The 26,684-nt window shown below is 44.4% G+C and overlaps 1 protein-coding gene across 2 annotated transcripts in view; it reads left to right on the top strand.

Annotated features, from left to right (window-relative positions):
* FAM13C (family with sequence similarity 13 member C) overlaps window positions 1-26,684 on the top strand; it is a 284,231-nt gene that overhangs the window by 186,947 nt on the left and 70,600 nt on the right. The window lies entirely within an intron of this gene.

The raw sequence follows: 26,684 nt of genomic DNA, 5'->3' as shown, positions 1-26,684 counted from the left end.
AAGTTAAAAAATTTGCAGTGTGTTAGGACAATTAGGTGAGAAATCTTCATAGTGAAGCCGGTTTCACAAAAACATAAGCGCAATTACGTGTGCGCCTGAACGCAATGTATTTGTGCACTAGAAGAGGCTTTTCTGCGCACATATCGGCATATTTTACTATACTTGCTCTGCCTGCAGGGTATGTTCGTTTACAAACGCCAAACAAATGCACCGATTGAAATAGCTAATTAGTTGAACATTTCCAGAGGAGTCAGGGCTCAGTCAGACGGGCGTCGTTATGTGAGAATGTATGTGTGCAAAAACGCATGCCTAAAAAATTTGCGTGACCGAAGCGGGCGTCACGCACTTGGCTGCGTTTATGCGCACATAAAGTGCACTGCCCACTATTACAGCCGCAGCAGGGGATTCTTTGGATCAAGCGGCAGCAGCAGCGGCCCCATTGACATACAGAGAAGATCGTGATCCTCTGTCACAGCTGTAACAGAGGAATTTTTCATCTCCGCGGGGAGTACCCTTGTCATTGAACACTGTCACAGCATTGTCACAATGTCCAGTGACAAAGGGATTCCCCGTGGAAATGAAAAAATCCTCTGTCACAGCTGTGGTAGAGGACCGCAATGTTCTCCCATTGAATTCAATAGGGCAGCGCTATTGAAAGCACTGGGCTGCCAACAGCCCTGCAGTGATTTTCAGGGAAGGGCTTTAAATATATGCCCTTCCCTGAAAAATCATCCCTAAAATGTGTAAAAATTAAAAAAAAAAAACTTACCTCCCCACAGCTGCCGGAGCTCAGGCTTATCCAACTGGGTCTTCTCCCCTGCACTGCTCTGAAGTGCTTTCAGGGCTGCCTCTGATTGGCTGAGCACTTTGACCAATCAGAAGCAGCTCTCAGCTGTCATTCAATCGTGATCTTCACTATATGTTCTCAATAGGGTTGGCGTGCTGTCGCAGGCCCCATTGAACTCAAGTTGAAACCCCTGGTTGTGACAACATCCAGGGGCTTCACATCCAAAAAAGACAAATGCCGCAGTTACATGCCTTTTAAAATCCGCTGCCCTATATTTACCGCTGTGCATGTTTGTGTGCAGGTAAATATTGCGCATATGACCGCTGCCATTGAAAAGCATTGGTTCTTAATAGATGCGGATCGCAAACACAAGCAACATGCGCACATAAAACACCCTTCTCACTAAGGCCTTACATAGTGTTTCATGAATCTCCTTTGTGTATTGTGGATTTGCCCCCCCCCACCCCCCATTTGACTTCTATGGAGACCATTGGTGTGTAAATACTCTGGGAAGTAGAACATGTTCTATTTTTGTGTGTGAGCAAAATGCACACGCAAAATACAGAAATTTGAATGGACCCATTGAAAACAGTAGGTTCTATTGTCTGCGTATCGCATGCACAGTACACCCGTGTGAAGCGGCCTGAAGATTTGGAAACCCTTAAGAGAATATATTTGTATATTCCATGAATAGCCATTCTCTATCGCAGTGATGTTCTGGCAATAGTTTTTTTAAGCTATGGAGAAATTTTAGTTTGATAAGACTTTAAAGTCGGTTTACGCCCTCTAGTGGCAGGGCAGTCTTGTGCTGCAGAATGTATGTCGTTAGCAAATCTGTGCATGAATTTAAATGATCTCTGTATTGAAAAGAGCTGAGAACCTGATAGAACCGTATTACAATACAGTATTAACCTATCACATTAAACAATCTGTCCAAACCACAGACAGCATGTTGTAGAGCAGGAGGAGCTGAGCAGATGGATATATAGTTTTATGGGGAAAGTTTTGGTATAACTAGCAACTTATTAATTTAATAACTTGCTCATTCTGAGCTTAGGAGTTCAGTAGGCCGTCCTAACAGTGATTGTCAACTATCTCTGTGTGTACGAGGGAAGGATGTCAATCACTGATAGGACCGCCCACTGGACTCCTAAGCTCTGATATTAAATGAGTTCTACTGAATAGCATCATGCAAAACTGCATATCAGTCCGCTCAGCTGCTCCTGCTCTATCCATGCTACTGGCAGATCCGACCATATGTTCAATGTAAGAGGTTCCCAATGTAACCTGCGACATTGATTTGTGATAACTCTATGTAGTGACTGTAAGACTGACCTCCTGTGAATCCATCAGCACACAACCAAGTATGGCAGCATCTCCATTGACAGATGACATTGTGCTATAAACAGTAACCTATAGCTTTTTAACAGACTTAACCCTTTCCAATCCAATTCGTGTCCTGGTTTTCCTAGGGGCTTACTCTTTTTCTGCCGTTATACAACGGCACTATCTGCTGGCTAAAGCCAGTACTGCATGAGGTGACAGGTTGAATAGGCTCTGACAGCAGAGAGGCTGGCAATATACAGTAAGAGAACCCCAATGGACGTCTTCTAACATCGGAGCTGTACAGCCTTAAATCATAATGTCTTCAGAGGTCAGACAGTGGATTGGAAAGGGTTAAATGGAAGCAGAAGAGAATTTCAAACTGTTTGTATTATGCTCCTGTGCAGGCTGTAATACTTGGTGAACTACTCCTAATGTTTATGGCTGAATGTAAAGTACATTTATGTGTGATGTGCACTAGACATGTGATGCCTATAGAGGTGCATACATCCACCATTGACTTCCATTGTAAAAAAAACATAATCACACAGTTTAGAGTTTTTTATTGCAGGATGTCCCATGTATTGAAGAGCATAGTTGATTTTGCTTTATAAACCAATTTAAAAATGTAACAAAGGCGTAACCTGCGTGTGATAGCTATAGGTGGTGCAGAAATAGCAAACACCTGTATAGCAACTCTCTTTTAGCAAATGTTTGGCTATGGAAGGACTATTGATGTGTTAGGGCGCCTACCCACTTGCGTTTGCGATTTTCGTGCGTGAAAAATGCAGCGTTTTCCGTGCGTTTTTGGCACATTTTCCGCGTGTTTTTCGCGCCTTTTCCGTTAATTTCCATTGACATTCATGGGTGCATTAAGAGAAAAATAAGGACACATATGCAACTGACAGTTCCTATGTGAAAAATTGCAACGGACCGAAAAAAAAAACGCAAATGGACAAGAACACATTCTATACTAATTGCTCTTCAGAAAAAACGCAAAACGCAAAGGAAAAAAAAATCGCAAGTGGGTAGGCGCCCTTAATCATATACAGTACTATGGAAAACTTTTAGGCAGGTGTGGAAAAAATGCAGCAAAGTAAGGGCTCATGTCCATGACCTGTTTCCCGACTACAGCAGGAAAGTGGAATCCCCTGTGCCGGTGTGAAACCACCCTAAGAATACTTTCCAAAAATAGTAGTGTTAATAGTTTATTTTTGTCAATTAACAAAATGCAAAGTGACTGGACAGCGGATGGAAAAGCCGTAGGATATGTACCTCAAATGATGGAAAAGTGAGTGAGGGTAGGGGGGATGACCTGACAGGTACAATTTGGGGAGAGAAGAGCACCTACTCCACCACCACACCTGTCGTCCGGTCTTGGGGTATGGGACAACTGCAGGCCATTGTAAGACAGTGCAACAGGGGAAGCCGTGTCAGACTGTGAGAGTGAGCAGATTTAAAGATTGAGCAGTAAAAAGTCATGGATGGTGGGGAGTTTATTACATGCTGACTGGCAGTTCCAGAGCGCACATTTAAAGGAGTCTGGGGAGGGTATGCATGGGCTACCAGTTGGGCTTGGGGATTTTCTAAGTGAGTCTGGTAGGGAATAATAGTTAGGAGCAGTGGAGGGTGAGCCAGGATTGAGAGAGATATCCCCAGCTGCTAGTAACAGCAAGATAGCAATGGTGAGCAGATGGTTAGGAGATTTATGAGGGCGACTGTTATGTTTGTTAGAGGCATTAGGGGATTTGAGGCTAAGTAAGAAAGTAAAAAGTGCATGCGAGCTGTTCATAGGTGAGGACAGGAGAGAGGGGCTAATGTGAATAGAGTGCCCCAGAGGTTGGCACAAGATACCCTGATGATAGTTATTAATGACATTAATGGATGTTTAGCGTTGGCATCCTATTGCAGAATAAATTTGGAGCCAATCATGTGCCTCCCTGATGGTATTGCATGATGAATAAGTATCTGCCTGTGTTTCTCAGCATTGAGGGCACCATTAATCCTGACCAAATCCCCATCTCTATTTGCTGAAATGCAGCCATAAACTTGTCTAAGACTTTGCACAATAGTGTATATACTGGGAGCATTTGCCTATATATACAGTACACTAAGCATAGTGATCAAATGCAGTGTGTGAACTTATTCCAAGCAATACCCTAGCATATTAATGGACAGAAAAAACTAAACATTGTGCCAGATTGTGGGGGTTGTGAGAATTGGGTCTTGGTACATTAACTGCCCAATCATTTTGTTATCGGGATATAAGCTGTTGCCAGAACAGATGCATGCTTGGTGAAGCTGAGTGTGCAAGTATATGGGGGTGTTGGGTGTGATAGCTGTCAGTAGAACGAGCGTTGGCTAACAGCTTATGTGAATAAGTAGCCTTACAATTATTGGTGCATTACTGAGAGATTTTATGGAGAGCTATGATGGAGATACCCCAGGAATAGCACCCCAGTTTCATCAGGTTAGAAAGCTAAGGGCCACATGCTGTCCTTGCACAGGAACCCTCTTCAGTCTTCCTTTAAGGCTAAACCAACACTTTAGTGCTGCTGCTATTGTGCATACCTGGCCCAGACCTAGGAGGGGGAGCCGATGGAAAGGAAGATGGTAGTCACGTTGGCACTGCTGCTCCTCTCCGATGGCAAACGTGACCTGGCATGGTTTTTCACAGTAGTAAATGGCAGTTCTTATTTAAGGTGCTACCCACGGAGTTGGGATGCCAGTTCATAAATGGGTAGGGACCTGTTCCGAACAAAAAAAAATTTACAAATAGTAGAGAACTAAACAAAAATGGGGGTAGAAACTTACCCTCCTGAAGCATGTAGTGTTGTACCCCAGTGCAGGTGTTAAATTGATGGGAAAGGACTCTAGGAGTCGGTTGTAAAGTAAACCATAACCAGATTTATTTTCAGAGAGCAAAGGACATTTTTTGTTGACTTGTTTCAAATAGTTTACATTGAATGACTGGTGTACAGATAGTTACATTTGCCGACATTGATTACTTCTTAACTTTTCTCAGGGGATTGGTACAAGAAACTACATTTGTACACTTTACTTATCCTTTCAGCTTTTCTCCCTGGCGTTGACTATTACGTCCTGACTTAGTTTCCTTTCTTTGCTTAGATCTCATTCATCTTTTCTCTCTCTCCTTTTTCTTTTGCTAAACAGTTCTTGCTCTTGAGTACTCATACTTAAGCTGTTCCTTCTTCCCACCACACTGGCTACTCTGTGATCTTCTAGCAGAGGTTTTCTCCTTGTTCCTCACCGGTCTTTCTCAGGCTCAGGCTCAGACTTTAGACTGACTTAAGCCCCTCACACTCCTCCTTTTATACTTTCACAATAGGCCCACCTGTAAAGAGGATCTATTCTACCAATCACAGGCTCTTTCTGTGAAACTGGCTATCCACTCATTTGGCTGTTTCTAGGTGACCTGAACTAACTAGAGGCTGGAGAAGATTGCCAGAAAACATCATACAGTGAGACATGCAAAATCACCACAAAAGCATAAAACTTCACATTTATTACACAGAATAATAACCAAGATTAAAAACATAATTTAACCCTCAGATAACTACAGACGTGCTGTAGTACCCAAATCTGGGGTACTACACTATAATGTATTGTGTATGTGACATCTTATTGGCTTCGAGCCAAATACAGTTCAATGTTCACTGTAGTCCGAATCTTTCATAATTCCACCGGGATGCCACAAAATTTTGTTCCAAAATCTGCAGGGCTCCATGTGGATTTTGATGCAGATTGGTAGCTGATTTATCCAATTTCTAGAGATGAGCGAGCATGCTCGGTTGAGGCAGTTACTCGAGCGAGCATCGCTCTTCTCGAGTAACTGCATACTCGTCTGAGAAAATTCGGGAGGGGGGCGGGGATCAGAGTGAGAAAGATCTCTCTCTCTCATCCCCCCCCCGCAACTCCCCGCTCTCCCCTACCGCCCCCCGAAATTTCTCGGGACGAGTGTGCTCGCTCGAGTAATTGCCTTAACCTAGCATGCTCGCTCATCTCTACCAATTTCCCTTTCCGCTTCGAAATCCACATGGAGCCCTGCAGATTTTGGTGCAGAGAATTCCGCTCCTAGTGAAAGGGTCCCTTAGGACAATCTTTGCTCAGTGGAGCTAGCAGTCCTGTCCTACGCCTTCTAGCAGCCAAAAAAGGTAAAATTGAGGGTCCTGGGGGGACAAGAAGATTTCTTTTATAAGATCTAGCCAATTAATGTGGGCAGGTTTCCAGAATACAAGAACTTCTTTGCTATAAATGAGATGTAATGAACGTCACGCTTTCTTTCCAGTGAAATATCCTGGACTGTTCATTTATATTTAATTGCAGACCAGGAAGAAAGAATCGTAAGATTTGCAGCCGCTTTCATGGCAGGTGTATCTTTAAAAACCTGTACAGCAGGCTGCAAGAATTTGCACCATTATGTATGTGAAATAGTCATGCATTATGGAGGGAACATTTTTTTTTTTTTTTAAAGTAAATGGAAACATCCTGATGTTTGATTAAATAAGAAGCCCCCCGGAATGCCAAAATCACTTTACTTTCTTTTTCTGCCTTTTAATTTGCTCATCAACAACACAAGAGCCATTTTGCTTTCAGCAGCTGCACAATTCAGACAGTTATAAATAGGATTTGCAAGAGCGATCGCAGCTGCGTCCTATTTCACCGTATAAAGCACAGTCAACTTCCAATGTGATGCGCCAAAAATCAACCAGTGTTTACAATGAGACTGATAATCATCTATGGAAAAGATTTACAATCCTGTCTGATTCCTGGCATCTAGAATGCACAGCGCAGTACTGTATCTAATTTTTCCAACTTCTCTAACTATTTCCATATCCATCTACTTGTTTACTTTCCCAACTTGCTCTGTCATACTTTTTGCATGATATACCTCTGCATTACTAAGCAGATTAATTACGATAGATATTGACTGGATAGGTCATAATTGGGTGATATGTGATAGTTTGGTGACCCCACCAATTCTGCTTCTCCTTGACCTAGCCAAATATGCTTCAATCATTTATTGTACAATGCCACCTATTAGAAGACAGATTCCTGCCAGTCAATGTCCAACCTTTTAACAGGACTTGTAACAATGACTGGGAATATAAGACAAAGCCAGAGTCTTCTGCAGAAGGAAAAGATAGCCATGTACAGACAGAGTGTTTAGGGGGTTTTGCCCCTCATCTGTGTACAGTAGGTTGCTGGGTGAGAGGCCTATGATGTGAGTTAGAAAGAGTATAGTTTCTCTTTAGTTGGAGCACCTAGAAGGTGTTAGGAGACTTGCAGGAATGTTGCCTTCTAATAGGTGGCGCTGTAGAGGCATTGTTCCATCTCTGTTTTACATATTCAAATTTTCCAGAGGAGCATGCATGGCCTTATAAGTCTCTCACACCTCCTTAGGAGAAGCTATACCGTTCCTGGCACCAGTCATTTATGGCATTCTATAATTAGGTACAATCCCCTTAAATGGATCCTAACTAGAGATGACCGAGCGTACTCGTTAAGGCAAACTACTCGAGCGAGTAGTGCCTTATGCGAGTACCTGCCAGCTCGTCTCTAAAGATTCGGGTGTCGGCGGGGTAGAGCAGTGATTTGCTGGAGTCAGCAGGGGGGAGAGAGTGAGAGAGATCTCCCCCCTGTTCCTCCCCGCTCTCCCCGACCGGCACCCGAATCTTTTGGGCATGTACTCGCATAAGGCACTACTCTCTCGATTAGTTTGCCTTAGCGAGTACGCTCGCTCATCTCTAATCCTAACACTATATAAGGCTATATAAGCACTGCCAAAGCATTGTAACATCTTCTACTGACATACTATATTTTCCAAAGGTGCATTGCATGTCCGTTTGATTCTCTTTACAGCTTCTAGGTGGTCTCCACAAGGAGAAACTGTAACCCTCCTGATTTATACACTCTTTGTCAAAAAAATCAAGCACCTAGAAAGAGTTGTCATATTTGCTGCAAAACTAGGCATGCATTTACATCTAAGGCAAATATGCAAAGCCTTAGGCCGGCTGCACACGGCCGTGACGGGCTCCGCAAGCGGAATTCTACAGCGGAGCCCGTCACGGCGCCCCCCCAGAGACCCCATACTTACCTCCAAATCCAGCGGCCGATGTCCCGCATGACGCTTTGGCGCGCATGCGCAATAGAGCGTGTGACGCGCCAGCTGCGTCATATGACACGCCCACAGCGTCACATGACGCGGCTGGTAGTAGGCGGGGAAGAGGTTTAACGCTATCTTCCGCTGTACTACAGTGAAAGATAGAGTGACGGATGGCTTCCATTGACTGCAATGCCGCAGGTGAGGACGGGAGAATTCACGGGGCGGAATTCCACCGTGAGCATTGTGCTATTAGGTTCATTAGAACCTAATAGCTGCGGGCCAACGCCGCGGATTTCCGCCGCGTAATACGCGGTGGAAATCTGCCCGTGTGCAGCCACCCTTAGAGTTGTGGTGTGATTAGATGAATGGTCTTGTCACCTGAGGCCCTAAAAGTAGTTTCACCCTTGGCCTATAAAAAGGTTCCCAGAAAAATATGTTTGCAGTTATTGAATATTCCAAGTGTATTGTCAATAGACAGTTACCAAAGTGCATAAACAATGCAGTGTCCTATAAAGGACTGGCTGGCCATTTAACGTGGTGTCCCGAATCCCCTCCACTGGCTGAAGTCTTTCATGCCCAATCCTTTGAAATACAGTACAAGTAGAAGTCCAGCAAATGAGAAGATCAGATCAAAACTTCTGTTTTATTGTAGGCAAAGAAGGAACAAATCCATCAACATTTGAACTCTCTATGATTAAGAACTCTTTCTCGAAACGCTTGAGTTCAAATGGTGATGGATTTGTTCCTCGTTTGCCTGCAATAAAACAGAAGTTTTCAATGTGATCTCCTCAGCGAGCTGGAATTCTGCTTCTATTTCATTGAATTTATAGGCCTACTCAAGCAGCGGTGCACCAGAAGTAGAGTGTGTTGAAATGACTATTGTGTATATTTTCTACACGTCCAATCCTTTATTCTCAAGGGACGTGAGCCGCTGATGAGAGCTGGAGTAGAACCAGTGCAGGTAATGTTGCAGAGATGCTATTACACAATGAGGCCGAGCTACAGTAACTGCATACTGTTTACCATTAATTGCCAGGGACTCGCAGCAAGGACTGGTGAAATATAGTGAACTTTTCAAAAATCGGTTCGCCAAACTTTTGCAAAAAGTTTGGTTCTATCCGAATTAGTATTAACCAAACCAGAAGTTCACCAAAACCCCTAAAACTAGTGTGTAACACCGTCTAAGAGCCATAAAGTCCCTGCATAACACTCATTTTGTACATGGCTTTTATGACTCTTAGACGGTATTATACCCAGTGTTGAGCGAACCGAACCAGTAGAACTTTGTTTCAAGTAGAACTTTACTAAAAGCTCAGTTCGGGATCATACTGAATCAAACTTTTAGCAAAGTTCAACCTGAAACAGGGTTTCTAGGTTTGGTTCACTCAAGATTAGTGAAGTACATATTTTTTTGTGTTTCACCTGGACTTGCTACAAAACTGCAACAATGAGATCGCTAAGTGTAGCACCCTAATTAAAGGTAAAAAAAAATGTTGGAAATCGAGTATTCAGGCAATAGTTGACCCATGTACAAGCAGCCGCCAACAAGGCACTGAGTGACAAATCGCTCATTGGTTGGAGTTGCTTGGTTTTAAGCAGAGAACTAAAAACCAAGTGACCATCGGACCGTGTAAACAGGTGTTGCTGAATCTATGAACAACTCTTGTTTATAGTGAATGGAGGTGGATGGCCAGAAGAGAGCTCTGGCCCTGCACCTCCATTCACAGAACCACTATCTCTTCTGTGTAGTGTATAGGAGCGATAGTCGTTGGGACGGCTGTCGGGCGCTTATGCACCCAACAGTTGTCCTGTGTTAGCGTACATTCCCACGAATGTATATCGGCTCGGTTTTCACGCCGAGCCGATATACGTTGTCCTCATCTGCAGGGGGGGAGGATGGAAGAGCAGGAGCAGGAACTGAGCTCTCGCCCTCTCTTTGCCTCCTCTCCGCCCCTCTGCACTATTTGCAATGGGGAGAGGCGGAACAGGGGCGGGGCTAATTCTCAGAACTTAGCCCTGCCCCGTCCCACCTCCTTTTATTGCAAATAGTGCAGAGGGGCGGAGAGGAGGCAGAGAGGGGGCGGGAGCTCAGTTCCTGCTCCTGGCTCTTTCATCCTCCCCCCCCCCCTGCAGATGAGGATGACGTATATCGGCTCAGCGTGAAAACCGAGCCGATATATGTTCGTGGGAATGCAGCCTTAAGGTAGCTTAAGAAATCCATCATGATCTCGACTATGGTTACTCCAATTAATATGTCTCAGACTTAAATCAATTAAGCCATCTTGTTCCTTTGTCTTTAGGATACCTGTGATTGATAAATCTTATGTCTGGTAGTGGGCAGAACAAACTATTGTGTACAGTCAGACCTTTCTCCTGGGTTTAAATGAGGCCACCAAAAGCTTCTTTAGATAAGTTTTGCCTAATCAGCGTTTGAGTTGGCTGTTGTCCATTTCCTTTATACTGAGGTGATCTGTTTGAGATTATATAAAGGGTTTATTTTCACATTTAGATAATACAGGCTGATTTTTGCCGCTATCACTGTACTGACTGTAACAATGTCAATAGAGTCTTGGAGGTCAGGCTGCACTAGTTACATGAAAACAATGTTCTTCACAAATGCGGATGATCTGTATTATACAGTGTATGAATGGGCAAGTTTACTAAGAAATGACAGGGTGCATTTATAACTGGTGTAAGACTACACTTTATAAAGGGAGAACGAGTCACAACTTTCAGCCTACTGGACACATTTCTTATACTTGGTTGTTAGTCAAGTTGGTTTCTGGCATACAAGATTTTTAACATCCTTTTTGCTGGTGTTTTTAATAAAGTACAAAAAACGCTTGCATGTCAGTCTATAAACAAGTACAAAAGTAGCAAAGTCTAACTTGACGCTTTAAGAAAAGTTCTGTGTCATAATGGACCAAGCGCTGTAAATTTACAGTGCTTGGTCCTGGGCTTTAATCCTGCCCGATAGCAGAAATATGGCACAGGATTAAAGCTTCTGGTTCTGCAATAAAGCAGAAACAGGTGAGGGTCTCAGCTGTTAGTCACAGCTAAGAACCCAGAGGAGAAGTGGTTTTTAATTGTTCCTATCTTCTCCTTTCCCGGGTACATAGCGCTCAATGAGCGCTATATACTAAAATTGAAGGTGGAAATGTTTCTTCCACTAGGCGAGCTGGCGGTCACATGATCAGCTCTGCCAGTGACTATTGTCACTACAGGGGATGTTTTCCCCTGTAACTGGGGATCCTATCGATGTTCCAGCTACAGTGGAAAAGTGATAAATAAAAATAAAAAAAACATGCGAATGTCCCCCTTAGGTCTTATATGATGTCATGGGGGACATAGATGGTAAAAAAAATAGTTACAAAAATAAGTAAGAAAAAATTACAGAATTAAATAAAAAAATATACATAAAAAAGCAAATGAGGAACCCATTCCCATACTTTATTTTAGTGTAAATATACTAATTAAAAACACAACTATAAATGTTTTTACCCCCAATAAAACTAAAAAACGAAAAAAAGTAATTGAAAAAGATATTAAAAAAATAGTCCTATATGTCACGAAAAAAAAAACGCATCAAAATAATTTTGGCAGCTGAAGGAAAAAAATAGGGCAGTAAAATCACCACATGGGTGAAATCCCTGAAAAGTGTCTGGTCCTTAAGGTACAAAACAGCCTGGTCCTTAAGGGGTTAAAAAATCTGACCAAGATCATCATTTCAGATTTATTTCCACCTTCAATGTGAGCCATTTTCTGTACAATTTTAGTTAGAAACAAACTGAAATCTTTTAGGGTGGAAAAATACCACTTGGGTGTGGATTTGGCCAATGTGGAGTTCGTGCGATATTCCATTGTGGAATGTCCGCAGCGAGTCCGCGACCTCAAAGATGCTCTCCCTAACCTTAACCCTCCTGACCCATTTTAATTGCCTGGAAAGGTTAGTGGAGAGATTTGCTATGCTAGTTAGTGATTGCTCATTAAGATGAACATATACATATCACTAATTAATAAGGACTCACCATGTGTATCTCAGTCTCACACATGCCAGTCAAGAAGGAAAGTTGAGTACAGCTCGCATTCTTAGGTTGTAGCCATATTGTACTACAGATGGACAAATCCTATGGGTCGGGTAGAGTTGTATTGAGGTTAGTGGATGTGCACTAATTAAAGCGCCTACTTTGGAGACCTGCCAGGATTATATTAGAGGATTGCATCATTAGAAACAGCAATAATAACTTGATATTGTCAATTAACTGGCTTTAACCAAAGGGAATCTGTTTTTGCAGTCTTCACTTAGAGCACCATAAAGTAGCGCCTGTCACACTGATTACAGTGATATGTCCTTTGTATGTATCTGTGCTGTACTTTATGAGACACTTAAGGCCCATTTACAAGCAAAAGCAATCTTTAAAATGATTGAAAAATTGACTGCTTTAGCGATCGTTTTCCATAAAGTGTTAATGGACACTAATGTTTATTAATAGAGTTGAGCGAACGTACTCTGCTGAGCTTGAAACTCGTTCGAGTATTAGCGTACTCGATGGTGCTCGTTACTCGAATGAGCATCACGCTGTGTTTGACCCCGCCCAGTTTTTGGCTCCTCCCCGCTGTGACATGCCTGTTTTGGCCCCTCCCCACCGCGACGCAGCGAGCGTCATTGGCAAATTTTTTGGCAGAGAGAGAGAGAATGAACAAAGAAAAAAAAAAAAGATTGGGACCCGGCGTCCCACATACAAAAATGCTCGATCTCCCATTGTAGTTAATGGGGTTTGTTACTCGAGTAGAGCTCTCGAATTTTCTGAAAAGCTCGACTCGAATAACGTGGACCCGGGCATTTGGGTGCTTGCTCATCTCTATTCATTAACACTTTATCATCTTCATTTGCATGTAAAAGGGCCTCCAGTAGCTGTTTGCAGAGCACAGCATGTGGTCTGAGCTCTGCACACAGCCCCATGGTTCTCGCACAGGCTGCCAGCAATGTAATATCCTACTCCCGTGAAGAACACAGCATAGAGATGAGCGAGCATACTCGCTAAGAATAATTACTCGATTGAGCATTGTCCTTAGCGAGTATCTCTCCGCTCGAAGAAAAAGTTCGGCTGCCGGCGCGGGTGACAGGTGAGTTGCGCAAGTCAGCAGGGGGTAGCAGGGGGGGACAGAGGGAGAGAGAGATCTCCCCTCCGTTCCTCCCCGCTCTCCCCCGCCCGCCGCCGGCAGCCGAATCTTTTCTTCCGAGCGGGCAGGTACTCGCTAAGGGCAATGCTCGATCGAGTAATTGCCCTTAGCGAGTATGCTCGCTCATCTCTAATTTTAAGCTCACCTTGAAATCATCATTCAACTAAGGAGTGAACGATGGCAGCATTTACACGTAGCAATGATCGCTCATGTCATATGCCATCGTTTGAATGAACTTGAGTTGAATAATCGTTGAGTGTAATTGGGCCATCACACTTTATTAGTAACAGCCACAGAAGTAGTCCTGCATATTAATGAGCTGCAGACTAGCCACATCCACAGCATCCTCCAGCCAATTAATAGCAGGTCTCTCTAGCCACAGTAATTGGCAGACAGCTGTCAATCAGTGGCTGGAGGGTGGGGGGTGCAGCTCATGAATATGCAGGACTACTCCTATACATGTGCTGCTACTGATATAATGTAAGTTACTGTACAGATCCATCCAGCAGACACATCACTACAATCAGCGTGACTGTCACCACAGTGTGCTGCCCCAGAGAGGGGTGCAGAAAGATGGTGAATTACACAAGATATGTTTATTGTAATTTCTGAAACTGCCTCATTCATCTAAATAGGGTTTGCAGAAGTCAATGCACACACTGCAGAGACAACACTAGTCCGATATATAGAGTTTATTACCCTAATGATCAGCTTAGACTTCTCAGGCTGGTTTCACAGGGGCGAGCATCAGGCTGAGAAACTCGGGCCCAATATCTCGCTCAATGTGCATTTTATCTGCAAATGCCGGGCAATTTTAGGCAGAAACGCATTTCTGTGAAATTCCGTGAGAGAGGATTTGAAGTGTTTCTCATTGATTTCAACCCCTGGAGTCTTAAAGCCACACTGCATGTGAATGATAGATAATAAATGCAAGGCATTGGTTGGATGTTGGCCAAGATACATGAGCCCACTAACTACTTCACGGTTCCTTGCGTTGTAGTGGGTCCCTACACTAATATAAATGCATCACAGAAGCGGAAATCAAGAATTAAAAACAATCACAGAACATGGCCGTTACTTACTGAGTGAGGAGTGCATATAGATGCATCCTCCTCTCACCATGCAGGTAGCTGACTACCAAATGGAGGAGCCAATAACACCTGTGCAGGACACCGATAAGACAGCCACTCACACTGCCTCCTGATAATGAGGGGGGTGGATGCTTGGTGTATACTCCCACACATAGTGGATACAAGGTGCCAGACCATTCTGATATATGTAGTTCACCATGCAGACCAGCAACCTATTAATGACGCCATGATAATTCGGCGGGTTGCCCTGCATTTCCATCAGTGAACCACATTGGTACTGCCACCCTGGGCTCCCCCTGGAGTCTTGCAATAAGGACTAAGACCAGGTTCAAACAGGGCTTCGTTTAGTCCTAAGACGCATGTGAGGCCATGTTCACAACCTAGGTCGGAGGCTGTCGGGATCATCCACTGCACATACCGTCATAATGGATGGGAAGAATAGCGCAGCATACAGACAAAACCTGGCAGACCTTTGGCGCCATTGGTGTCCGTTGTGTGACAAATCCGACACTTCATCATATTCAGTGGAAAGCCCATCCCCGGATGGCGACTGGAGATGCCTCCCATTTGTTAATTTTGTTGTCCAGGGTGACCACGGAAAATTACCCCAGCATCGTATACTTATGAAAGCTGTCTAAAAGAAAATCTTTGTTGCCCATTGCAACCAATCAGCGCGCAGCTTTCATTTTACTCAGCAGTGTAAGAAATGAAAGCTGTGCTGTGATTGGTTGCTATGGGCAACACAGTCAGATTTTCATCTAGACAACTTTCATTAAAGTGTGCTGCTGGTTTCCGTGGCCTACCTAGTGGATGCTGTGATGACGAGTGAGGGTGAGGCATAGCGTGTAGTTACATAATACATCCACGTGATCCGACCGCCGATTTCACGCGCCTCAAAATCGCCCATCTGAACGAATGCAATGGAATCCAATGCTTCAGATGGTTGCAATGTTTAGCAGTAATTTTATCGCGGCACAATCGCCACGATAAAACGCTCGTGTGAGTAAAGCCTAAGCCTGAGCGCTCACGTTCCGTATGTGTGAGTTGAGCCTAGAGGCTCGGGCACAAACCACATCGGATTTACATGGCCAACACGCATTGACGTGCATTAGCATGGCCTACGTCCGTGATACGGGCAGGAATAGAACATGCGGACATCAGTCTACAGAGCCCCATAGGCTACAATAGGGCTGTGTGCGGTCTATGAATTAACATGGACAGCACACGGCCCCAAATACACTAGAGTGCCGGAGGCCTGAGATGTATATATATCAGACGACAGAAAAAAAAAACAAATGTGAACGCCACCTAAAAAACGTAGCAAACCTCACATATCGGATCTTCAGTTAGGAAAGAAAGTTTGATCAAATTTGACGCAGGTTTTCAAACTTTGGATTTTTTGATTTTACTACATCTGGGAACAGTCTGATTGCCATTAGGGAGTCGGGAAGGAATTTTTTCCCCAAAAGGGCTAATTGACTTCTGGCCTTGGGGTTTTTTGCCTTCCTCTGGATCAACACAGTAGGATAGACAGGCTGGACTAGATGGACAATGTCTTCATTCGGCCTTACATACTATGTTACTATGTTACTATGTTACATGAATAAAGCTCTCAGGCCGGTGAGAGAATGGGAAAAAGTACTTCCACCCTACAATGATGATTGGGCTCCTTCACATGGGTGTATCTGCACGCAAAAATTTTATGCGTGCAATGCGCAGAGATTGGAACCCATTGATGTCAATGGGTTTGTACACATTGTTTGATTTTGAGCGTGTGATACCCGCTCTATTTTTGTGCGCATTTGTGCCCCAAAGGACCCCATAGAAGTCTATGAATGTGCGCAAATGCGCATGCAATATGCAAGGACATGTGTAAAACACTGCGTAATACGGAAAAATAACACATCTGGAACTCATTAGGCTAAATAGCCATTTAAATCAGGGCGTATTTGTCAAAACGTACAGTAAAAATACGCCGATATGTTTGCAAGAATGACTCATTCATAGCACAAAAACGCAGATGCCCGTGTAAAGGAGCCCTCACAATGGAGGTTCAGCATTTAGTATGTAAGTGTGTAAAACATGGAGATTTTCCATACCATGTTGGAAAATATCATTCTTAGCAAACAGGTAAAGTTGGCTTGTGTGGTTCAGGCGCTCTGCAGGCTGTAATGTACTTCATTGAACAGTAGGTGGTGCCTAGATCCATCTGTCAGTCCGTCCATCTATCCATCGAGTCTCATTTTGTAGTTGCATTTTCCAGACTTTTTACAAGTCCTGCTGAGAAGCCTTTGGGATAAAATTTCAGGAAAAAAAACATACCTGGACATGCTGATATTTTTTAAAAAAAGCTCCTCAAAGTCCCCAAACCACTGTGTTTGTAGTGCACTTCATATTTCACTATAAAACTTTAAATCATTGCAAAAAATAAAAAAACGTCACTGAGAAACGGTACAAAACATCGTGTGTCATTCACTGAGGAGATGGGGTGTGGGAGAGTTTGCTGCTGGAGGGAGACACAGGCAGAAAAAGACAGATATGTTGCAGCAGTTCATAGTGTCTACTGTCTCACAGCTGCTGAAATCACATCTACACTGCTCGGTATTACTGTATAAGTTCTTCCTTGATGTTGTTACTTCTAAGGGTGCGCTGCAGAGAAAATATCCTGGTCTCCTGTATAGGAGACATCATATCAGCAGTCTACAGTAACACGCTCAGAAAAAAAAGCTAATTAGATATGGACCCTGCAGAGAGGAAATTGGCAATAAATGCAGGATACAAGTCATATAATGATCAGGTATAGTGTTATTCCTCATTAGGGCTGCCACCTTTCCCCCAAAACATACTGGCCTAGGTAAATAAGAGATGTGGTTTGAAGGGGATGAGGGGGTTCCCCCTGTACAGCTATGATATGTATGTCAGCAGATAAACTGTACACTATTTGCACTATATACTCTGTAGAGTTTTTACTGGCATTGACCTCCTAGTAAAAATGTCGGTCAGGCTGGTAATTTACTGGCCTGGAGGCAACTTATTTGTCATGTACACACATGGCAGCTTATTCTGAAAAGTCATCCGAAAGTATTGAGCGATGTTAATTCTGCATTTTACAGGCTCTTGTGTTGCCAGTTCTGCTGTGAGGAACTTTGTCCTGATATTTACTATAAACACGGACAGGTTCTGTATACAAGTACTCAGGAGATTTCACAACTCTTTTTTTATAAAGACATTAAAGGTGTTTTGTGGGACTTGGATGTTGAAGGTCCAACCTTATGGTAGGTCATCAAATCTCTTTGTCCCTGAAAAACCCCTTTGAGGGTACGTTCACACAGCACAGATTTAGAGTGGACTCACACGGACATATTTGCACGTGCAAAATGTGCGTGCACAATCTGCAGAGAATAGAGCCCATTGATTTCAATGGGTTCGCTAACACCCTAATGTTTGCACAACTGCGGAAAAACACACAGCATGTTCTGTTTTAGTGCGCATTTACACACAAAAGGCCCCATAGAGGTCTATGGGGGGAGGGGGGGGGGTGTAAATGCACACCCGGTATATGTGGTGTAATTGCTCATTTTGCTGCACAAGTTTGGGGGGAAAAGAACACATCTAGAACTAATTAGGCTACATAGGCTCTTAAATAGAGATGAGCGAGTATACTTGCTAAAGGCAATTGCTCGAGCGAGCATTGCCCTTAGCGAGTACCTGCCCGCTCGAGGCAAAAGGTTAGGGTGCCGGCGGCGGGCAGGGAGCTGCGGGGGAGAGCAGGGAGGAACGGAGGGGAGATCTCTCTCTCCCTCTCTCCCCCCCGCTCCCTCCTGCTGACTGACGCTATTCACCGCTCCCCCGCGCTGGCACCCGAACCTTTTGTCTCGAGCGGGCAGGTACTCGCTAAAGGCAATGCTCGCTTGAGCAATTGCCTTTAGCGAGTATACTCGCTCATCTCCACTCTTAAATCACAGCACTGGTGTGCAGTGACCGGGGAGTGGCCCTAGCTTTAGGAGACAGCGAGGATGAGCCGCAGGCCTTGTCATAGTGGCATTACCGTCTCCCACACGGAGGGTAGCCAGAGATGTGTCCAAGGCACCTGAGGGGGAGGCTTGAGAAAAGGGCAAATTGGGAGGATAACCCACAGAATAGATTACCTCTTAGTCCTTGTTTCACGGGTGACGCCACCTTTCCTGTCCTCTGCGGTGAAGCTGTATGGTGAAACGATAGTCCACACACACAGAGTAGTTGAAAACAATACCGGGGACAGTCGGCAATGTTGCTTTACTTGCAAACTCCAATATTAACAGTTCAGTGGTACAAGTAGAATGGGTAGTGAGACAGGGAGGCAGAACACAGGATGAATATCAGGCCCACAGTCTTAGTTATCTGTGCAGCTCCGCTCCCGGTCACGACACACTCCTCATCCCTCCAAACTCCCGACCTCTCAGTACTCACTTGTTAGGCTGCGAAGTAGTAGTCCACAAACAGACATTAGACTATCCTCTCGGCCTACTCCATTTTGGGCCTCAGTAAGGCAAGGGACAGGCTCTCCTAAGGCGGCATTTCCATATGCAATGATGTGATAAATTGATAAATTGCCGATGGATCACGCTGTGTGAAGCTTTCCATAGCATTGCTATGCAAAGTGCAGCGTCGGCGTCCACGAGCGGAGAATCATAGTGATTCTCCACTTGTGGGATCTAAATCGCGGCATGGCACGATTCTCTGCTGTGAGCCTATCTATTAGATAGGCTCACCGCAGAGACCTGACAGCGCTCCCCACTCATCCCCGCGCAGCGGAATATTGCTGGCAATATTCCGTCTCGGCCATGGACAGGGAGCCTAAAGCGTCCTAGGCTCTCACATGCCCTCCTCTGAAGACCGCTAGACAGACTTGCTTGCTTCCTCACTTGCACCGACTACCTCTCAATCTCTACTCTCCTGACCAACTTCCGGCTGACTTAACTCACACTCTGCAAACATTACTAGTATATAGCATGGTCATGAGACCACAGACTCACCACACAAGAGGATAAATTTACAGACATTAACCATTGCAGTAATAAGTCCTCTCCAAATCTCATTCATGTGCTGTGGCGAGTGTATTTGCACACATGCTCCTGTGAAGCCGCCCTAAGGGCGGTTTCATACATCCAGTCAATGGTTGTGTTTTATCCCGTTATGCAGCCGGGAGAAAAACTTGCCCATGTGTTTAAGCCCGAAGGCCTCATTCTTACGAGTGTTTTTATGCTCGGTCAATCGGCACTAAAAATAGCGTGAATAAAGAATAGCCGTGATCAAGTCCTGGTCTAAATGAGCATTTTCTCGTCCATTTACAAGGGCGGCTGCGGCATATCACTGAAAAAATACGCAGCAGCACGAAAATCCCTCGGTAGAAATCCTTGGAATGACGATTCTCTTGCGATCCTCTTGCAACGCACAAAACTCATTCGAGATTCTCACTTGCGTGAAACTGGTCTTAGTCAGAATGTAGAGTTTGGCAACTGAAGGTTACCGGCTGGTGCTTTATCTATTAGCATATACTCACCTAGCTGAGAGGATGAAGTACGTTGAGCTCATCGTCCTTATACGCCGCTCTACTGCGTCAGTCTGCAGCTGTAGTCCACAAGATCGGCTCCTCGGGGGACGTATGTTGACATCATTTTGATCCTCATACACAAAAAAGGATGAGGAGAAAGCTTGTCAATGAGACTCATAGCAATCGATAAGAATTCTGGAAAAAAGAAACACCTTTAGGCTAGTTTCACGCGTGTGGTCGCGATATGGGCGCAAGAAAACTGCCGCAAAATCGCAGCGATTTTTAAGAGTCAGCAATGTTTTTTCTTGTGAAAAATCTCGCATTGCATTGCTTTGATAGGAGTTTCTAATGTTAAAATCGCATTGCATGAAAATCACAAGTTTGTGCACTGCGATACGATAAAAAAGGGCTAGAAATAAATCGCAAACCGCAGAAAGATGCAGCAATTTTTAAGTCTCGCCAAATTGCATGAGTGAAAACATCGCAAATGGGAATGAAACCGTTGAAAAGCATGGGTTTGGGTTCATAATTGTGCGCTTTCACTCACTCTCGCATCACGTAAAAATCGCGCAATTTTCTTGCCCGTGTGTGAAAACGGCCTTAGGGTACAAGCACACAGGCCTTTTTTTTCCGTCTGATTTTTGGACTGAAAAATCGTAACAAAAATCGGCAGGGAATAGCACCCATTCATTTACACTGCACACCGTGGGAAAAAGAAGACATCTAGAACTGATTAGGCAAACTAGCCTTTTAAATCACAGTGTGGGTGTGTCCTGCACCCATGTGAAATGGCCCTGCAAGCGCAAAAAGAACAATAATATGCACAAAAAAGCATGCAAAAACGCACGGCACAAATCCACTGTGCTTACAGAAGCTTTTTTCCACATACGCCCGTGTGAGTCCGCCCTAATACAGGGACTGAACGGTTCTCGTTTGAACGAGCCAATGACATATCTGCCTGTCTAAGCAGGCTGCACGAGCGAACTAGTTAGCTAATTTGCTGATTCAAAGGAGAATCGGCTCAAATGAGAGAGGAATACCTGAGCAAATGTGCTTGATATTGATGTGATCTATTGTTTAGTTCACATGTCATCATCAGTGTAGAGGTGCTGAAACACCTTCAATATCCGATAGCTGAACCCCTGGTTTGCTGCCAGATACTTCTCCTGGCTTCCGCATACACATGAGAGCTTGTCCAGCCGTTGGCTATTTCTCTTGACTCCCCATACACGTGAACGCTTGTTTGGTCAACAGCTATTTCCTCAAATCAGTTGGCCAAGCGTTATGTGTTGGCTTATCTCCAGGGAAAACAAATGGATCAGGCGTTGAAGTTCGACGTGTCCGTTTCTTTTTTCCCTGTCATTATCTATCGGGGGGAAATTAGGAGGACCCAATGAAAGTTGCCTGGTCCTATCAAACTACTAATGACGACCTGTCCGTTCGTGCATGAGTGAGTGAGTTTGTGAGTGACTTACATGCTCTGCCCCTGATCACATGACGATGACTACATCGAACGTCCTCCATCTCCAGTGAGGGAGTTACATGTTCCGACCCTGATCACATGACGGTGACATCACCACAGGTCCTGTACGCACACGGCTGCTGTCCGGCTAGGTGTTCGTTAGTATTCCATAACAACTGAGGCTGCAGGGGGTTTGTAATCCGCATGTAATCTGCACAAGGATGCATGACCTTTGATGATGTCACCATCATGTGATAAGGAACCCAGCATGTAACTCCCTCACTGGCGATGACAGACCTTTGATGACGTCACTGTCATATGTGATCAAGGGTGAAGCATGTAAATCCAAGAATAAAGATAAACCAGACAGCATCAGATGTCTCAGAAATCTTTTTATTTTATTCCTCCATAAAAGGCTGGCGACGTTTCAACCCCTCTAGGGGTCTTTATCAAGCTTGATAAATCATTAAAAGACCCCCAGAGTCGGCTATTTGACGACACCGTATGCCCTCCTCCTCTCTCCAACACAGGAAGCTCTGTTTCTCCTGACCTGGGGGGAATGTGGGGTTGTGGAATAAGGGGGCTAACGCCCCTCTACGGGTCGCAATATCTCCTCTAGTCATCAACCTATCCCACATGTCCAGACAGTTCATGGTCACTGGTGTATGGGGGAGAACCACAGGCCTATCTTCTGAAGGGATCCACGGTGTACATGAGGCAACAACAGCGCCTTCTCCAGATCCACCCATTGTTCTGAGCTGGCATGATCATGCCAGTCGAGTAGTCTAGTGAGGACCACGGCTGAGTAGTAGATTTTAAGGTCAGGTAGACCCACTCTCCCCCTTGACTTTGTGCAACACATGATCCGATAGCTGATACGACTATTCCGACCTCCCAACAAAAATCTACGAAACACCCGTTGGAACAGTTTAAAAAACTGTGCAGGAAGCCTAATTGGCAGAGTCTGGAATAGGTATAAGAATTTTGGGGCCACATCCATCTTTAAGTCATTTACTCGCCCAAACCAACTGAGTTGTTTAGCGGCATACCTGTCCAGGTCACGTGTCACTTGTATAGTGATGAAAGTCTGCTCTAATGTGTGCCCCTAGGTATTGGATTGACGTTGCTCGCCATTTAAATTCAAATTGGTCAGCTAAGTGAGCCACCTCACCAGCTGGGAGGGAGATATTCATGGCTTCGGACTTGTGGAGGTTTACTTCGAAATTACTTAGACGCCCAAATTTAGAAAGCTCCTGGAGAATCGCTGGAAATGAAATGCGTGGTTCGCAGATAAACATTAAAAGGTTGTCTGCGTATAGGGCAGCCTTGCAAGTTCCGGTCCCGATCTGCAAGCCATGTACATTAGGATTATTTCGCAGTGCCACCGCCAACTGCTCCATAACAATGGCATAGAGAAGGGGGGACAACGGGCAACACTGTCTCATCCCGTTCCTGATAGGTACCGGGACAGACAGTAGGCCATTCACACGAATCCGTGCTGACAGGTTTCGATACAATGTAAAAATCCAGATCGTAAACTTGGGCCCCAACCTTAACCGTGTCAGGGAGAAACATAAAAAGTCCCAGCTAACGCGATCGAAGGCCTTCTCCGCGTCCACCGAGAGGAGACAAAATGGCTACGACAGTTGCTTTGCTTGGCTAATCAGCAGGAGGATCTTATTGGTATTGTCCCTAGCTTCCCGACCTTTTATAAATCCCACTTGATCGTTATGTATGTGGGCCGGTAGGATTGGGGTCAGCCTGTTAGCTAGAATTTTTTAAAACAACTTGATGTCTAAGTTAATGAGCGAGATAAAACGATAACTGGGGCATAGCCCTGGGTCTTTGCCCGGGTGGGGGATCACCGTAATATGGGCCATCAGTGACTGTGTGGGAAATGGGGCCAATGGTGAAATTTGGTGAAATGTATCTTTTAGTACAGGGGTCAAAGTTTCAAGCAACTGTTTGAAAAAATGGGAGTTGAACCAGTCCGGGCCAGGGGCTTTCCCCGACAGTGAAGTCTTAATGGCCTCGCTAATCTCCTCCGCAATAAAGTCCATCTCTAAGGACTCTCTAACCTCCTCCGATATTCTCGGGAGGGCCGACCCCGTAATGTATTCGTCAATCTTGTTTTCCCGGTTGTCGGGGGCCATATCAGCCAACTGACCTCTTATATTGTAAAGCCCGTGATAGTAAACACAGAATGCCTCTGTGATCTCTTTAGGGTCGTGTGTCTTATGTTCTGCACTGTCCAATATGTGGGGGACATAAGTGAGATTCACCCTACTGCGGAAGTAGCGTGCCAGGGAGCATCCACATTTATTGGCATGCTTATAGGAGTAGCGCTTCAAGCAGTCGCGAAAACGCATATATTTCTGATCAAGGATGTGTCTCAGCTCTTCCCTGGTATTCAACAGTTCATTCTGAGTGGCTACAGCGCCTGACCGGCGGAACATTGTCTCCAGAGACTCAATCTTGGCCGGCAGGGAAACAACCTTGGCGGCTTTCTCACGCTTAAGGCGCAACCCGTGTTTAATGAGGACCCCTCTCAGGACATACTTAAGAGCCTCCCACTGGACTGGTTTAGATGTGGAATCCGAGTGATCTTTGAGAAAATTTTTGATGCACAAATCGGCACAACACACCGAGTCCTTCAATAGGTTGTCGTTCAGCCACCAGGACCAAGGCCTCTCTGGAGCACCTGGGATGGTTAGTGTGAGGACTGGGGCGTGGTCCGACCATAGTACTGACCCAATGGAAGCCACGGGGTCTCACGTTAGGGCATGATGGCTGGTGAGGATTAGATCAATGCGGCTATGTGTACGATGGGCAGGGGGAAAATAAGAATAGTCCCGGTCTGCGGGGTGGGTCACCCTCCAGACGTCCACTAGTTGCAGCTGTCTAAGGGCCTTGTGGTATTATCTTTCCCAGGGTCTAAAGGGAAGTTAAAGTCGCCCCCTAGTACCACTACACCCTCCGCAAACTCCGTCAGTCTGCCAAGTAAAGTTCTCATATTAAATATTATACCTATTTCTTCCTCTGAATATACTGTATACAAGAGAACAGCTACCAAGAAGTATCCAGATACAAGATGGTAATGTGGTATTAAATGGCATCAGTATGTTTCTTTCATTCTGATATGTGCAATTGAACTTGTCTTTATTTGTGTCTAGTTTAGTATGGCACCTTTTTACATTTCTATTTACTGAGCTTGGATCTGGTGCTGTATTTATATACAGAGCTTGGTTCTGGTGCTGTATTTATGTATTGCACTTGGTTCTAGTGCTGCAGTTATGTCATGAGCTTTAATCTGGTCCTACATTTATGAACATCGGTTGGTTATGGTTCTGCATTTATGTATGAAGCTTGATTGTGGTGCTGTATTTATGTACTGAGCTTGGTGTTGGTGCTGCATTTATGTATGAAGCTTGATTGTGGTGCTGTATTTATGTACTGAGCTTGGTTCTGGTGCTGCATTTATGTTATGAGGTTGATTCTGGTGCTGTATTTATGTACTGAGCTTGTTTCTGCTACTACATTTATGTCATGAACTTTGTCCTGGTGCTGTATTTATGTACCAAGCTTGCTTCTGGTGCTATATTCATGCACTGTTTAGTTCTAGTGCTGCATTTATATATGGAGCATGGTTCTGGTGCTGTCTTTATTAACAGAGCTTGGTTCTGGTGCTGTATTTATGTACTGAACTTGATTCTGGTGCTGCAGTTATGTCATGAGCTTGATTATGGTCATATATTTATTAACAGAGCTGGGTCCTGGTGCTGCATTTATGTATGAAGCTTGGTTCTGGTGCTGTATTTATGTACTGAACTTGATTCTGGTGCTGCAGTTATGTCATGAGCTTGATTCTGGTCCTATATTTATTAACAGAGCTGGGTTCTGGTACTGCATTTATGTATGAAGCTTGGTTCTGGTGCTATCTTTATGGACAGAGCTTGGTTCTGGTGCTGTATTAATGCACCAAGCTTGGTTCTGGTGCTGCATTTATGTTATGAGGTTGGTTCTGGTGCTGTAGTTATGTACTGAGCTTGATTCTGCTACTATGTATATGTCATGAACTTTGTCCTGATGCTCTATTTATGTACAGAATTTGGTTCTGGTGCTGCATTCATGTATGGCGCTTGGTTCTGGTGCTGTATTTATGTACTGAGTTTGGTTCTGGTGCTTCATTTATGTTATTAAAATTTATTTTGGTGCTGTATTTATGTACTGGGTTTAGTTCTGGTGCTGCATTTATGTAATGAATCAGGTTCTCGTACAGTATTTATGTTATGATCTTAGTTCTGGTACAGTATTTATTCATTGACATGTTCTGGTGTGGATATGCTGCTATCTTGTCACTTGCTGCACAAGCAACACAATATATACAATATTTTTGTTATAATGGGAGGGGGGGGGGGTAAAAAACACTCTGCACAGGGTTCCATCTAACCTAAGGCCAGTGCTGTCAGCAAGTGAGGGGCAAACTACCCTTCTCTCCTTTAAGATAATATAGGAAGGGTGTGGTTGTAGAAACCAGCACTAGCTCCGCATCCACTTGTTTGCAACAGGGCGTCTTAATTTTTGTTTTGCTGTATGTAGATCTGGGTTATTGAATATGATCTGGAGAACTAAATCCTTGTGCTTCCAAGTATTCTGTAAGCAGCAAGAATACAGGGGGCTGCCAGTAGCTGGTGGGTTATGTAGCAGATGGAGGACGCTATCTCTCCTCCAGCAATAATGTCTCCATCCTCCCTGTTCTAGTTACAGTATTGAAGTGGGGAGGGCATATTAATAAATCAGTGATCACAGCCATTTACTTCACCTTTCATGTGCATTTTAGAACATCACCGAAAGCTCTTTATAGTCTGCATAAATCAATAATGTGCTGATGCCGGGACCGTTCCGCTTACAGAGGGGTCTGGAACAATACCCCATCACTGTATTAAAGCAATGTTCCCAAAATGTGCCGCTGTTTACGGCTCCCACTGGCCGGTGTCATATTCTGTCTGTACAAATGTGTTTGTGTTTCTGTAGTGAGGTAGCAAAGCTGCTTTGTTGGACATCCCTGGCTCAGGTGGTGTTCGCTTTCTGCTTCCAGATTATCAGGAACATGTGAGCTCTTTTCCAGAGAGATCACTTTCTATCCACAGACAGACGAATTATTCTGTTTGCTCTCT

This window comes from Eleutherodactylus coqui, chromosome 4 (genome assembly GCF_035609145.1).
Source record: "Eleutherodactylus coqui strain aEleCoq1 chromosome 4, aEleCoq1.hap1, whole genome shotgun sequence".
NCBI classification, from domain to species: Eukaryota; Metazoa; Chordata; class Amphibia; order Anura; family Eleutherodactylidae; genus Eleutherodactylus; species Eleutherodactylus coqui.
Note: the sequence above shows the minus strand (reverse complement) of the source record. Positions and strands in the feature narration are given on the sequence as shown.